Raw genomic sequence first — 14,278 nt, forward strand, 5'->3', positions numbered from 1 at the left:
AGGAGTGAATGTCAGATGATGTTGGAAATGAAGGTCCAGAATGAGATGTTCTGTTGATGATGTTAGAAATGAAGGCCCAGAACGAGATGTTCTGTTGATGATGTTGGAAATGAAGGCCCAGAACGAGATGTTCTGTTGAGTGATGGTGAGGGGGAGCTCTGGACACCTCTGCTGTGAAGCCTCAGCCCCTCTCTCTGGCATTCTGGGACAGAGATACTGAGGAGTGCATTTGAGCAGCCTGTCCCGGCTGCCTTATTTAACAGAATGTGTCCTTCAAAAGAGTTTCCTTGACTTCCAATCACTCATTCAAAAAAAAATGCTGCCTTTCCCCAGGGCACTTTTGGAAGTTGCACTTTTGGAAATACTTTCAGAGCCAGTTTAAAACACACACACACACACACCACACTAAAGGAAAGCAAAACAAGATAAAACAATCTATCATTACTTGAGAAATTTGCCCAGTGGAATTTTATTTTTGACCTAAAATGGTATTATCTACTAGTCATGTTGCAGCTCAGGTGAGTTTAACACACTGGTTTTGTGCCCTTACCAAGTACCCTGCCCTGTGCTCAGTGCTGGGGTCACTGAGTTCCATAGGCCAGAGTTTGTGTCTTTGAGATCATGGTTTAGAGTCCTTTTGTTCTTTTAAAACATTATACCTTTCTCAAAAGATGAAGATTTGCCCCACTTTTAACATATGAGGAAGAAGGTATCAGATTGCTTCAAAGGTGACCTTGAAAAGGAGTTTCACAATATTTTCAACAATGACAAAGAGCCCAAAATGAGGCAAACAACAACAACAACAGTTGTAGTTGAGTTGATTCCGATTCATGGCAATCTCATGTGTGTCAAAATGGAACTGTGCTCCACAGAGTTTGTAATGAGTGTTTTGTCAGAAATAGATTGCCAGGCCTTTACTCTGAGGTACCTCTGAGTGGACTCAAGCCTCTAACTTTCAGTTAGCAGCTGAGCCCTTGAACCATTTGCACCCTCAAGGACTCTGATGTGAAGCAACCAGTGTTCATTCACATGTCAAGTTCTGTTGTTGTTGTTGTTATGTGCTGTCGAGTCAGACCCGACTCATACATAGTGACCCCTCCTTGGGTTTCCGAGGTGACTTCGCTGTGGAAGTAGATTGCCCAACCTTCCTTCCAAGGAGTGGCTGATGGGTTTGAACCGCCAGCCTTCTGGTTAACAGTCAGATGCCTTAGGCACCACGCTACCAGAGCTCCTTGTCAAGTTCTACTCCACTTAAAAAAGTAAATCAATACAACAATATGAATAACTATTTTTATTAATTGTAACTGTTTATATGTATATGATTGTTATTTGGGTGAGAGTTTACAGAGCAAATTCATTTTCTACACAATAGTTGATACACATTTTGTTTCATGACATTGATTGCAATTCCCCAGAGTGTAACAGGTCTCTTCCCACTTCCTCCCAACATGAATAACTCTTAAAAGGTTGTATACTAAATGAAAGAGGCCTGACTCAAAAGGCTCCATGCTGTATGATTCTATTTCTATGATGTTCTGTAAAAGGCAAAACTATAGGGACAAAAATTAGATCAGTTGTTGCCGGGGACTGAAGGAAGAGATGAGGGGTTAACTCCAAAGGGGCATAAGAGCATTTTGGGGAATGATGGAAATATTTTATATCTTGATTGTGTTGGCACTTACCAGAGTATGTGCTTGTCAGAGTTCATATAGCTGTACCATAAAGGATGCATTTTACTATATGCAATAAACCTGGAAAAAAATAAAATGAAGCCAGTCCCATTCCTTAATAGGCACATCTCTTATGCCCAGTACTGGTAGCATTTACCTACATTTACTATTAGAATAACAATTCTCTGTAGCTTAGAACAGTAGGATTAGTAAGCTCTATGCTTACTAGTTTTATTGAATAACTTTGTATGGAAGTGACAACCTAAGATCGTGGTCCTTATTCACAAATTTAAAGTGTTTCCAGGCATTTCTGAATCCTCAAAGGGAGATTATGTTCAGAATGGTTTTAAAGTTGAATGTACTTTATTATTTTTTTGGTCTTTTGAAAATTAGTAATTCACGCTTGGTGGCTTGGATGACTCCCTATTACTGAGTGGAAATTATTCATTGGGCCAAATAACACAGTCCCCTCTAGTTGAATATTTTGCTTGGGCTGTTGATGTGAAAGCCATTTCTGAAATACTTCAATAAAGTATGATCTTTAACATAAAATGGTGGCATATGATATGTATTAAATGATACTTTTATAAACTGATGTTTTGAGGAAAAGAGCTTTACAAGTGCCAAGTTATGGTGTAGAATTAACACAACTCTGGTTGGTACTTTTCGGTTTGTTCTCATTTTGGACAAGTTGAGTTTGAGTACTTCTTCTGGCTGCTTGTAGATTGACAGTTGCCTGAGGCATCTATTTAAAGCAACTGGCCTTTGTGTGGGGCAGTGGGAGAATTCTTCCCTTCCAGGCTGAGACTCTGCTTCAACTCTGACCAAGGCCTCGCAAGTGCAGGCACCACCTGCCCATCACTGGAACCTTACATGTTGCTATATATAGATGCCAAGGAACTCTGGTAGCATAGTGCACAAGGCACTTGACTGCTAACCAGAAGGCTGGCGGTTCAAATCCACCAGCCACTCCTCTGAAGGAAGGTTGGGCAATCTACTTCCGTAGTGATACTGCCTTGGAAACCCAAGGAGGGGTCAGTAGGAGTCGGGTCCGACTTGATGGCACACAACAATAACAACATAGATGCCAAACAAATTTCAATGGAGCTTCCAAACTAAGACAGACTAGGAAAAAGGCCTGGTGACCCACCAACAAAAACTCTCAAGATCACAATGGTCAGACGCACAACTGATCATGGGGTGGCCCGGGGTTCAGCATCCTTTTGTTCTGTTCTTCAAGCGTCACCATGACTAAGGGGTGACTCAATAGCAGTTAACAACTGTAACAAAAACTGATCTTTGTTGGGTACCTAGAGGGAGGCAAGAGGAAGTTTGGTGGTGACCAGAAGGGTTTGTCCCCTAGATGCGCTTGTCTTGGGTGATTACATAATCCCTGGCCCTCTTTGTTCCATGTCTATATCCAACTGACATCTTAACTCTCAGGTGATTTCTTCAAACTCTTAGGTGATTTCTTCAAACTCTTAGGTGATTTTTTTTCTTAAAAGACTTTGATTTCTCAACTGGGAAATGTGTGTATTTGTGTGTTTGTCCTGTAGGGCCCTTAGCACCCTAAAGTTTAGCTGCGTGCTTTATTATTAGCCTATAGACTTGAGGGGACATGTCAAGGTGCTTTATACACAGTTGATGTTCAATTAATACTTGCTGGATGAGTGGAAAAAAATATTTTCTGCAAGCTTCCCGGTTTATGTGGTAACCAAATGATATTTACAATTATGTATGATGAAGTGACTTTTGGACTCACTAGCTAAACACAAACTGCTTGAACACCTTGCAGTAAACACCATGATGTGCTTTGCAGAGTTTGCTGTAATAGCCAAATGTAGGGTTGGGAGGGCCTGAGCAATTACAGGATGACTGTGAAGGGACAAGATGTTTCTGAACTTTTGTATCTAATTGTCACTGTTAGGAATGTTCAATGTTAAAGTAAGTAAAATAAGGTTATATTAGTTGAATAACATCTTGAACTATCATCATGCTATATTATTAAAGTTGACTTTATTTTCCATTATAAAATTAAATACTTGTTCCTTGTAAAAAAGAAAGATAGAAAGAAGAAACATTCATAATGCTGTCACCCAGAGGCAGCCATGTTTACTATTTTAGTGCAATATTTTTTACTCCATTTTTCCTTTAACTTAATAAAGATCATAAGTTATATAGACAAATTTTATATGCTGCTCTAAGTACCTGCACCCACTCCTCACTTATTGACATGGTTAGTTTCCAAAGACCAGGTCTTATGAGAAAATTGGCCTTATGCACAAATGAAGGATGAGCACATCAGATCACAAAATGGAGGATGACTACATCCTTCCATAACTGACAAACCACTGAGAATCAGAGCCCATGCAATTTTACATATAACCTGTAACTATCACAGCCATTTTGATTCTTGCCTCACACTTTGGCATTCATTACTGCCAGATGTATTTCATTAATGTGAAAATAATTGCACAGTAGGTTTTTGACTGTTGTCGTAAGTGTGAAATGTTGGATAACTAGATAGTTGATATGTGAGAAATAAATGTGTTTTCTTCTGATTATAAAAATAACAACTAGAATGGATACTATAAAAAGACAGGTTTATAACAAGTGCTGGCAAGGATATGGAGAAAAAGGAACTTTTACCCATGATTGGTGGGTATGTAAAATGGTAAAGCCACTTTGGAAAATCAGTTTGATGGTTTCTTAGAAAAGTTAAATGTAAATATATCATATGACCCAGCAATTCCACTCCTAGATAGCTACCTAGTAAAAATGCAAACCTGTGTCTGTAGAAAGACTTGTATGCAAAAGTAGAAATAATCCAAATGTTCATCAGTTGATAAATCAATCAATAAAATGTGATATATCCATATTAGAAAATAATTTATTCAGCAATAAAAATAATGTACTGAGACGTGCAACAACATGGATGAACATAAAACAGTTATGCTGAGTGAAAGAAGCCAGGCAGAAAAGACCACATACTGTATGATTATTTATGTTAAATGTCCAGAAAAGGTAAATCTGTAGAGTCAGAAAGTAGATTAGTGGTTGTCTGTGGCTGGAGGTGGAAATAGGGGTTATTTCTGGAGTGATGGAAATATTCTAAAACTGGATTCTGTTGATAGTTGCCCAACTCTGTAAATAAAATAATCATTGAATTGTACACTTAAAATGTAAATTTTATGATATATAAAGTATAACTCAGTGAAGTAGTTAAAACTAATTTTTATGCAGGTACCAACCAAAATGTAATAATAAGTGAGAGAAGAAGGCAGAAAATTCTGGTTCCAATCAGTGGGACAAAGCATGGTCTGATGGCCTCTTCCTCTGCTCATGGTTGTGGATGCAGGGGTGAGGGACTGATAACTAATCTGGAACTAGATTTCTAGACAACGTAACTTGCTAAATGAGTTGTATGTAAAAATCAGAGGTAGGGAAATGGTAGAGGGGTCTTGTCTCACTGTGGGAAGGCATCGTCATGGATGTTGTTGTGTGCCAGCGAGTTGATTCCAACTCATAGTGACCCTATAGAACACAGTAGAGTTTTTCCATAGGGACTCCTGGGCTGTAATCTTTATGGGAGTAAATTGCCACATCTTTTCTCCCATGGAGTGGCTGCTGGGTTCAAACTGCTGATCTTAGGGTTAGCAGCCAAGTGCTTTTGACCATTGCACCCACCACTAGGGCTCCTTCATCAGGGATAAGCTTTAGATATTAATATGAACAATGAATATAAATATACTCGCTCAAAACTCACTGCTGACGAATCGGTCCTGACTCATAGCGACCCCTTGGGTTTCCAAGGCAGTATCTCTATGGAAGTAGATTGCCCAGTCTTCCTTTCGAATAGTGGTCTTACTTAAGTTAGGAACAACCACAGAAATTATTAAAAAAAATAATTTATAACTTTTAAATTAAAAAACTCAACTGCCGTCGAGTTGATCTTGACTCAAAGAGATCCCTCCTTGGGTTTCTGAGGCAGTATCTGTATGGGAGTAGATTGCCCAGTATTCCTTTCAAGGAGTGGCTGGTGGGTTTGAACTGCCAGCCTTCTGGTTAGCAGTCAAATGCCTGCTCTCCTAACTTTTAAACTAGCACCAGGGAAAAAAAAGACATTTTGATCTATTCAGAAGACAGGAAAGTAGAAAGAAAAAAAACATGGTAAATAGGAAACACAAAACAGGATGAAAAACTCAGGTCTGCAGTACCAGTGATTAGAATATAATAGATTAAAACCACTGATCACTACACAGAGACTCTTAGAGTAGATTTCAGAAATGGTTCAGCAATATGTGCTTTTAGAAGAGACATGTAAACAAAAGCACCAAATAAGGTTGGAAATAAAGGGATAAAAATGACATTTCAGGAAAATAATAAAAATAACAGACTAGCTATTTCAATATCAGATGAAGTAGAATTTAAGGTGAAAAACATCAAAAGAGATAAAAAGAGATGGCACTGAAAATGCCATAATATTCCAAGAAAATATAATAGTCATGGACAAAGAGAACTGACAACACAGCCTCAAGCTATATAAAGAAATAATTGAGAGAATTATAGGAATAAATAGATGAATCTACCACTGTATGTAGAGTTTTTAATATACTCTTCTTGGAAACAGATCAAACAGATAAAGTAAGCAAGAGAGTAAGATATTTGAATAGCATGATGACTAAGCTTATACCCAGAAAATAATAAATGTATGTTATTTTTGAGTACACATGAAAATGGATCTTGTTCTAGGCCAGAAAGTCAGTTTCCAGATTTTTAGTCATTGCCATCCTTCAGGTCATATTCTATGACTTTAGAAACCAGAAACATTGAAATAATTGAGACTGAGTAGAAATCAATAGTAAAATAGAAAAAAGTGATAGAAAAAGATAGCAATGATTAGAAAAGCTAAATATTCAGTTTTTGAAAAGATTAGAAAGATGGACAAGCCTCTAATAAGACCGATCAAGGGAATAAGAAGAACGAAGCACATATAAAATGACTGCAGATTTTGAAGCAAATGAGACGTCAAAAGCAACTTGGATGAGCAATTGTACCCGAACTAATGGGAAAACCCATATGAATGAATATATTTATGGAAAAAATATGAAATTGTAATTCTGAATTTGGTCAACTAAATAAATGGAAAACTTGACTAGAACAGAGCTGAAGAAATTGAAATAGTGGGGAAAAACTTCCTCCTCCTCCAAAAATCACAAGGCCCAGAGATTGACTTGATAATCTCTTCCTTGTTCAAGTTGTTCCAGAGACACAGATATAAAATGAAGAGAGCCACTATTGTTGTTTTATGAAACTCAGTGCCAAGTTTATATCCTCTGGATCAAACTGAATGAGTTTAGTACAGGAGGAAAAAAAATTCAAGTCAATTTCACTTAAAATTTTAAATGTAATGTTAACATTATAAATCTAACATCTTATTAAAAAATTATGTGTTATGACCCAACTGGATTTATCCTTGTCATGCAAGACTGATGTATTAAGGTAACATTAGCTGCCGTAACAAATAGTTACCAGCTGTGGTCAAGTCAACTCTTTGGCAACCCATGTGTGTTACTTATGTTCCATTGGTGAGAACTAGTCACGTAGTCTCATTTGCATGCAAGAAAGGCTGGTAATTTTAGTTCTAGGTTGGACAGTCATCTCCCAATGACAACACCACACTATGGAAGGAAGAGCACTCACTTGATGGACAACTAATATCTGCTGCAGATTTAACAACAGCAAGCCTATGAAAGGAAAGTAACCATGTAATGACCCAGAACCAAATCAAACCCATTACGTTGAGTCAGTTCTGACTCATGGCAACTCCATGTGTGGGTTTTTGTTGTTGGCTGCCTTTGAGTCAGTTGTGACTCATAGCAAATTCACGTAGAACAGAACAAAACACTGCCTGGTTCTGTGCCAGCCTCGTGGTCATTGCTTTGCTTGAGCATATTGTTGTAGTCATTTTGTTAATACATCTCATTTGAAGGTCTTCCTCTTTTTTGCTGACCTTCTACTTAGACCAAGCATGATGTCCTTCTCCAGGGACTAGTCTCTCCTGATAACATGACCAAAGTACATGATACGAATCCTTCCTTCTAAGGAGCATTTTGGCTGTACTTCTTCCAGCACAGATTTGTTGGTTCTTCTCTCAATCCATAATATATTCATTATTCTTCACCAACACCATAATTAAAAGACATCAATTCTTCTTTGGTCTTCCTTATTCATATGCATTTCCTGTGCATATGAGACAACTGAAAATACCATGGCTTGGGTCGAATAAAAAACGCAATGCACTGCCATCAAGTTGGATCCCACGCATAGCAACCCCTCCTTGGGTTTCCGAGGCAGTATCTCTGCGGAAGTAGATCCTCAAAATGACATCTTTGCTTTTTAATACTTTAAAGAGGTCTTTTGCAATAGGTCTGCCCAATGCAATGCATTGTTTGATTTCTTGACTACTATTTCCATGGGTGTTTATTGTGGATGCAAGTAAAATGAAATCCTTGACAGCTTCCATCTTTTCTCCCGTTTATCATGATGTTGTTTATTGGTCCAGTTGTGAGGATTTTTGTTTTCTTTATGCTGAGGTGTAATCCATACTGAAGGCTGTAGTCTTTGATTTTCATCAGTAAGTGCTTCAAGTCTTCTTCACTTTCAGCAAGGAAGGTTGTGTCATCTGTGTGTCACAGGTTGTTAATGAGCCTTCCTGCATCCTTGATGCCATGTTCTCCTTCATATAGTCCAGCTTCTGGGATTATTTGCTCAACATACAGATCGAATAAGTATGGGGAAAGGATGCAACCCAGATGCACACCTTTTTGTTTAAAATCAGAAGAGGTGTGCATGTGTGAGTAGCGATTCTTTATTGTCTCTCTCCTGCTGGTTGGAAGAACAGGACTCTGAGGGCTTAATGGGCAGTTGAGGCACAAAATGGAGTCCTTGAAATCACTACATGGGCAATTGCCAACCACTGGACTGTTTTGTGAACAGGAAGTAAGCTTCTGTGTATAAAGCCACTACGGTTACAATGGTTGTCTACTAACTGAAAGGTTGAAGGTTTGAGTCCATCCAGAGATGCCTTGGAAGAAAGGCCTTGTGGTTTACTTCCGAAAAAACAAACAAACAAACAAACAAAAAACCAGCCACTGGAAACCCTGTGGAGCACGGTTCCACTCTGACACCCATGGAGTTGTCCTGTGGAGCTCATCGGAGACTCATGCTTCAATTTTTAGCTGTAAGTAAGAAGGGGTGGCCCTCAATGAAATGGATTGATGCAGTGCTGCACTGATGGGCTCAGGTATAGCAAGGATTGTGAGGCTGGTGCAGCACTGGCCAGTGTTTCATTCTGTTGTACGTAGGGTCACTGTGAGTTGGAGCTGAGTCAACGGCACCTAACAACAACAACAACAAGGGATGGACGTTGTGTTTGAGAAACAGTTCTTAATTTCCTGGGGAGGTCTATGCCCAAAGTGTACAAAACTGGCACAGTGTGAAAAATGGTCCCAGAAAACAACCACAGAGCGCCGTGCAGTAATAGAAGTCTGATGGAGGGGGGCAGCATGGCGAGTGCATGTGTGTGTGTCTGGTCCAGCCGCAGGGTGGTGGGGGAGCAGCCAGCATGAACAGCAGCTTTCCTTCAATCGTTTGGAAGCGCAGTATATTTCCTGATTGTTGGCTCTGCCTTTTCTCTGCCACTCAAACTTTATGGGGAAATGGATTCTCTTGCCAGAAGATTGATAAATACTGCAACTCGGTTGTGGGCTTAACAACAGATGGACTGTTACATTTTTAAAGGGGCAGCCTGTTTATGGTTTCTGTGTGCATGCCATGTGCATTTACCATCCCTAAGTGGAAGAGGTTTTGTTTAAGTTTAGATTTTTGTTTCTATCCACATGACATTTGTTGTTGCCCAGCCCTCCATGCCGCTTAGCATTTGTTCTTTGATCTTAGGGAGTGAGTGTGCATCTTAGCATTTGTTCTTTGATCTCAGGGAGTGAGTGTGCATAGAATAGAAGCCATCATATAAACTATGTGTGTGTGTAGTGATGTCTGCTAGGAATGGGGTGACCATCATTAGACACGGTGCAGTGGTAGAATTCTCGCTTTCCATGCTGGGTTTCATTCCTGGGTTAGATTCCCAGCCAGTGCAGCTCAAGTGCGACCACCTCCCATCTGTCAGCAGAGGCTTGTGTGTTGCTATGGTGCTGAGCAGGTTTCAGTGGAGCTTTCAGACGAAGACGGGCTAGGAAAAAAATCCTGATGCTCTACTTTGGAAATTCAGCCCAAGTATACACTCTGATCACAATAATGCCATTGGCAGCTGATTGTGAACACGGCCCAGGGCTGGGCAGGGTTTCGTTCCATTGTGCCTGGGGCTGCCAGTAGTAGGAGACTGACACAATGGCAGATAACAATGGCAACAAAGAGATGAGATGGGAATATTAGAGCCAAAGTCGGCCTGGATGTCCAAGCTGGGCCATGGTGGGTTCATCAAGAAGTGGGTCCGTTTCCTCTACTTCATAGGCTCTCAGACTCATTAGCAAGGCTTCTAGAGGTGCTAGTTCCAGGGAGACTGGCTTACTTACCAAGGTCACAGGACACTGGTGCAAAGCTGGATGCCATGTTGATAATGAGAAAGATAACTTTTAGGAAGACTGAAAATCTCTCACATGCATGTATTTGTTCAACAAAAATTTATTGAGCATTTATTATGTGCCAGGCATTGCGCTGAGCAACAAACACAGTCCCTGCTCTGGGGAAGTTTACAGATAAGATGGAGAGAGAGACCTTAAGTAACTACGAACACGAGCATAATATTACAATATTGATGAGACTGTGAAGAAGCACATTTGTGGAAGCAAATGGGAGATTTGACTTAATCAGGGAGGGTGCCTGGTAAATGATGCTTCAGCTGAGATAGGAAAGTGGAATAGCCATTCTTCAGGCCAAAGGGTGGGCTTGTGGGCCAGGAAGAGGGTGGTGGGTGCTATGAATTTTTACATTCTCTTTTCTCCCATCTCCAGCAGGTAGTTTGAGAAAATGGGTCCCTTGGGCTCTTTTTTAGGGGAAACTCAGAAGCCTCTTGAAACTATTTCTTCTCTTCTCCCATTAAGGACCATTTATCTGTAGTAAACGTTCAACTGAAGACCACATCAAAGTAACATGGGAGCTCATTACTTTTTTTCTATTTTTTGAGGATCCTTTTTTTTGTTGTTGTTTGTTTGTTTCATTGGATTAGCACTTAAAAATAAGAAGATCTAATCCTCTGGTGTTCTAGTGCCTAAGACACTTGACTGCTAACCAGAAGGCTGGTGGTTCAAACCCACCAGCCACTCCTTGGAAGAAATATGGGGCAATCTACTTGCCTCGGAAACCCAAGGAAGGGTCATTATGAGTCAGGGCCGACTTGATGGCACATAACAACAACAACAAATCCTATTAAATATATTGCATAGTAACATTTCATTTTAGTTTCATGTTGTGCATAGGGTGACTTAGGGTATCTCAGGTGAATTATACAATATAGTGGTAGAGTTCAGGAATCTTAGCAATGGATCTAGAAAGCACAAGGAAACTGGGAAGACAGGGATTTTTCTGAAATATGCGAGGGAAAGACACACACAGAAGAAAATCTGCCCACCCAATAGGAGAAAGAATTCACTTACTGTGGTCACTGTTAAAAAACTAAACCTTTTGCCATTAAGTTGATTCCTACTCACAGTGACCTTCTAGGACAGAGTGGAACTGCCCAATAGTATTTCCAAAGCTGTAATCTTTATGGAAGCAAACTGCCTCATCTTTCTCCTGAGGACAGGCTGGTGGGTTTGAACTGCTAACCTTTTGGTTAGCAGTCAAGCGCTTAACCAGTGTGCAATTATGATATATAGTAGAAATTATATTAAATAGTTAGATTTAAAATTCCTGATACATATGTAAGTTTAGAAACCTTGCTCAAGGCCAGATAAAGATGAAGGCTTTTGACCTTAGGCTCTCAACCCTGTAACCTCTGAGCATTTGGAATTCGAGTGAGTGAAAAAGGGGTTTTCAATCCTTTGAAACTTGGGAACTCACTTTTCGTGCTTTGAAAGGGGGCAGACAGTGCTCATTACTGCTTTATGCAGAGGCTTGTGGAAATGTAACCATACACACACCTGTTCTATTAGCAGTTTAGGTTCTGTGGATTTTTTTTTCTTCCAGATTTAAGACATGCTTTTTATTTCCAGTTTTACGTGCAACCAGTTCTTTCTCAGGTCCATGTAGATGTAGCCCACTACATGACTGTCAGTCAGTCAGGAGCATAACTGTCAATCAGTCAGGAGCATGGCTGTCAATCAGTCAGGAGAATAGCCACCACTGTCTGGCCAAAGTCATGGAGGATTTTTTCTGGTTTTGCTCTGAATTGGGGAGTCCACGTTCAATGAAAATGATGTCCAGTTTGGCAGCACATTCCACTCAGGAAGCTGCCAGGCACCTCCGAGCAGGAACCCCAGCATCTTTCTTGTGATGCGGAAACCTGTGAGACGGAACCTGACATTTATTAGTGCACAGCCTGGCTGCATGGTGAGTCAGAGTAGAAGAAACGTTTCCGCCCATCCGGCTAGGCCAGGCAAGTGTGCACTGCTTTCCAGCCTCTGCAGAGCTCCTGACATCTGGGCTTGTGTTTCGGGACTCCTCATGTGAAGATTGTTGTTATTAGTTGCCATCAAGTCAGCTTTGACTGACAGCAACCCTACGTGCAACAAAACGAAACATTGCTCGGTCCTGCACCATGATCCAGGCCGTTGGTATGCTGGAGTCCGTAGTTGTGGACACTGTGTACTATGGATGTTTCCCAACTAAGGGGCTCTTGTCCTAGCTCTGTATCTGGCAGTATGCTGTTTTCATTCACTAGATTTTGGAAGCTGATCTCTAGGCACTTTTTCTTACTCAGCCTTAGTCTGGAAGCTCTACTGAAACCTTTCTACCATGTGTGTGACCTTATTGGTGTTTGAAGTATTGTTGGCATACTTCATAGTGAAACACAGCCACCACCGTATGAGCTTCATAGTGAAACACTAGCCACCACAGTATGAGAAAATGACAAATGGAGGGTGGCAGAGAAAGACAGAGTGGGCCATATGTACTGGAAACCATGCTACCCAATGCTGCTATCTAAAATGTGTGTGCTCTCTTGGCTTGGGGACACTCACACTTTAGTGAGAAATCCCATGAGGTCTGGCAGTTTTTCAAACTTTCCTTTAATTAGACAGCAGTCTTACTTACGATGCTGATACATGTCCACTGTTAGTGCTAAAAAGCAGGACAATGGCCTGGAGAAAAACAAAACACTGTTGTTCATTGAGGGCTGGATGCTTGTCTTCTCCATCCATGCAGGGCCCTCCCCGAGCCTCTGCTTTGGGAATGAGGCCAGGAAGGGGCCGAGCAAGATGGAGCTTTCAAAGTCCAACTCAGAACAGCCTTTGTGGAGAGCTTTGATGCTATGAGGAGAACTGCAAGAGTGAGGGTATGTTTCCTGCAAAATATGAAGGGAAAGGAGAAGGAGAACATTATTCTTCCATTTTTTTAGTATTTTTGAGAGCCTGGTGTTTGACCCATAAACCCAGATATTTAACCACTTGATTATATAGAATCCAGGAATAAGTGTTCCCAATTCAAAATTGAGTCCAACCTTCTCATTTCATGGATGGAGGAACTATCCCTAGATGGAAATTCTAGAAAGTTGATGAGTGACATCCCTAAGGTTCTGTGGAGATTGGAAAGAGGACTGACTGGAAGGCCAAATCTGGGCTCTCTCTCTGAGTATGTCCTAATGATGTGCCCAAAGTCACACAGCCTCTCAGAGAATAAATGAGTTTTTGAACACATAAATGTATGAGCAGACTTCATGGTGTTTTTCTGAGGATTAGATGAGGCCTTCCTCAGTGTTCCTTTCCTTCCTGCAGAGTAGAGGTGAATGATGGACATATGGAAGCTTGGGAAGTCCAGTGCAGATTGCCAACAAGTAGATCAATTTCATTTTCCCAGCTTTAATGACTCAGATTGTTAGAGATCCGAACTACAGAGAAACATAGCTTTTACACTGGAAAAGAACATATGGTCATTAACAGACATTAGGAAAATTTTGTTTAGTTTTCGCTTTTATTTAAGAATCTCATATAAAGCAAATAGCATAAGTGTGTGTTGGTCGTTTTTTATTAAAAGGATTGGTTAGGCCAGTGAAGAGTCGAGTCATCTACTGCAGTGTTTCTCAGCCTTCTTAAAGGTGATTGCTCCTTCCCTCTCCCGTGCACCTTTTCACGAGTCCCTGGGTGGCACAGATGATTAAGCGCTCAACTCTTAGCTGACAAGGTGGCAGTTTGAACCCACCGAGAGGTGCCTCGGAAGACCCATTTGGCAGTCCGCTTCTGAAAAGTCACAGCCTTGTGAATGCACCAGAGCAGTTCAACCTGCATACCTGGGGTCAACATGGGTCAGAACCAGCTTGGCGACAACTAACAGCAGTGAGACTTTTAGACAGTTTTGTTTCCTAACTGCATCCCCTCCGTGAAATTTTAATACCACAGATACGCTGTGTATCTGTTTACATGATACAGTTTGTT

The sequence above is a fragment of the Orycteropus afer genome, unplaced genomic scaffold, assembly GCF_000298275.1.
Source record: "Orycteropus afer afer isolate SDZICR_OR568_19922 unplaced genomic scaffold, OryAfe1.0 scaffold00049, whole genome shotgun sequence".
Lineage (NCBI taxonomy): Eukaryota > Metazoa > Chordata > Mammalia > Tubulidentata > Orycteropodidae > Orycteropus > Orycteropus afer.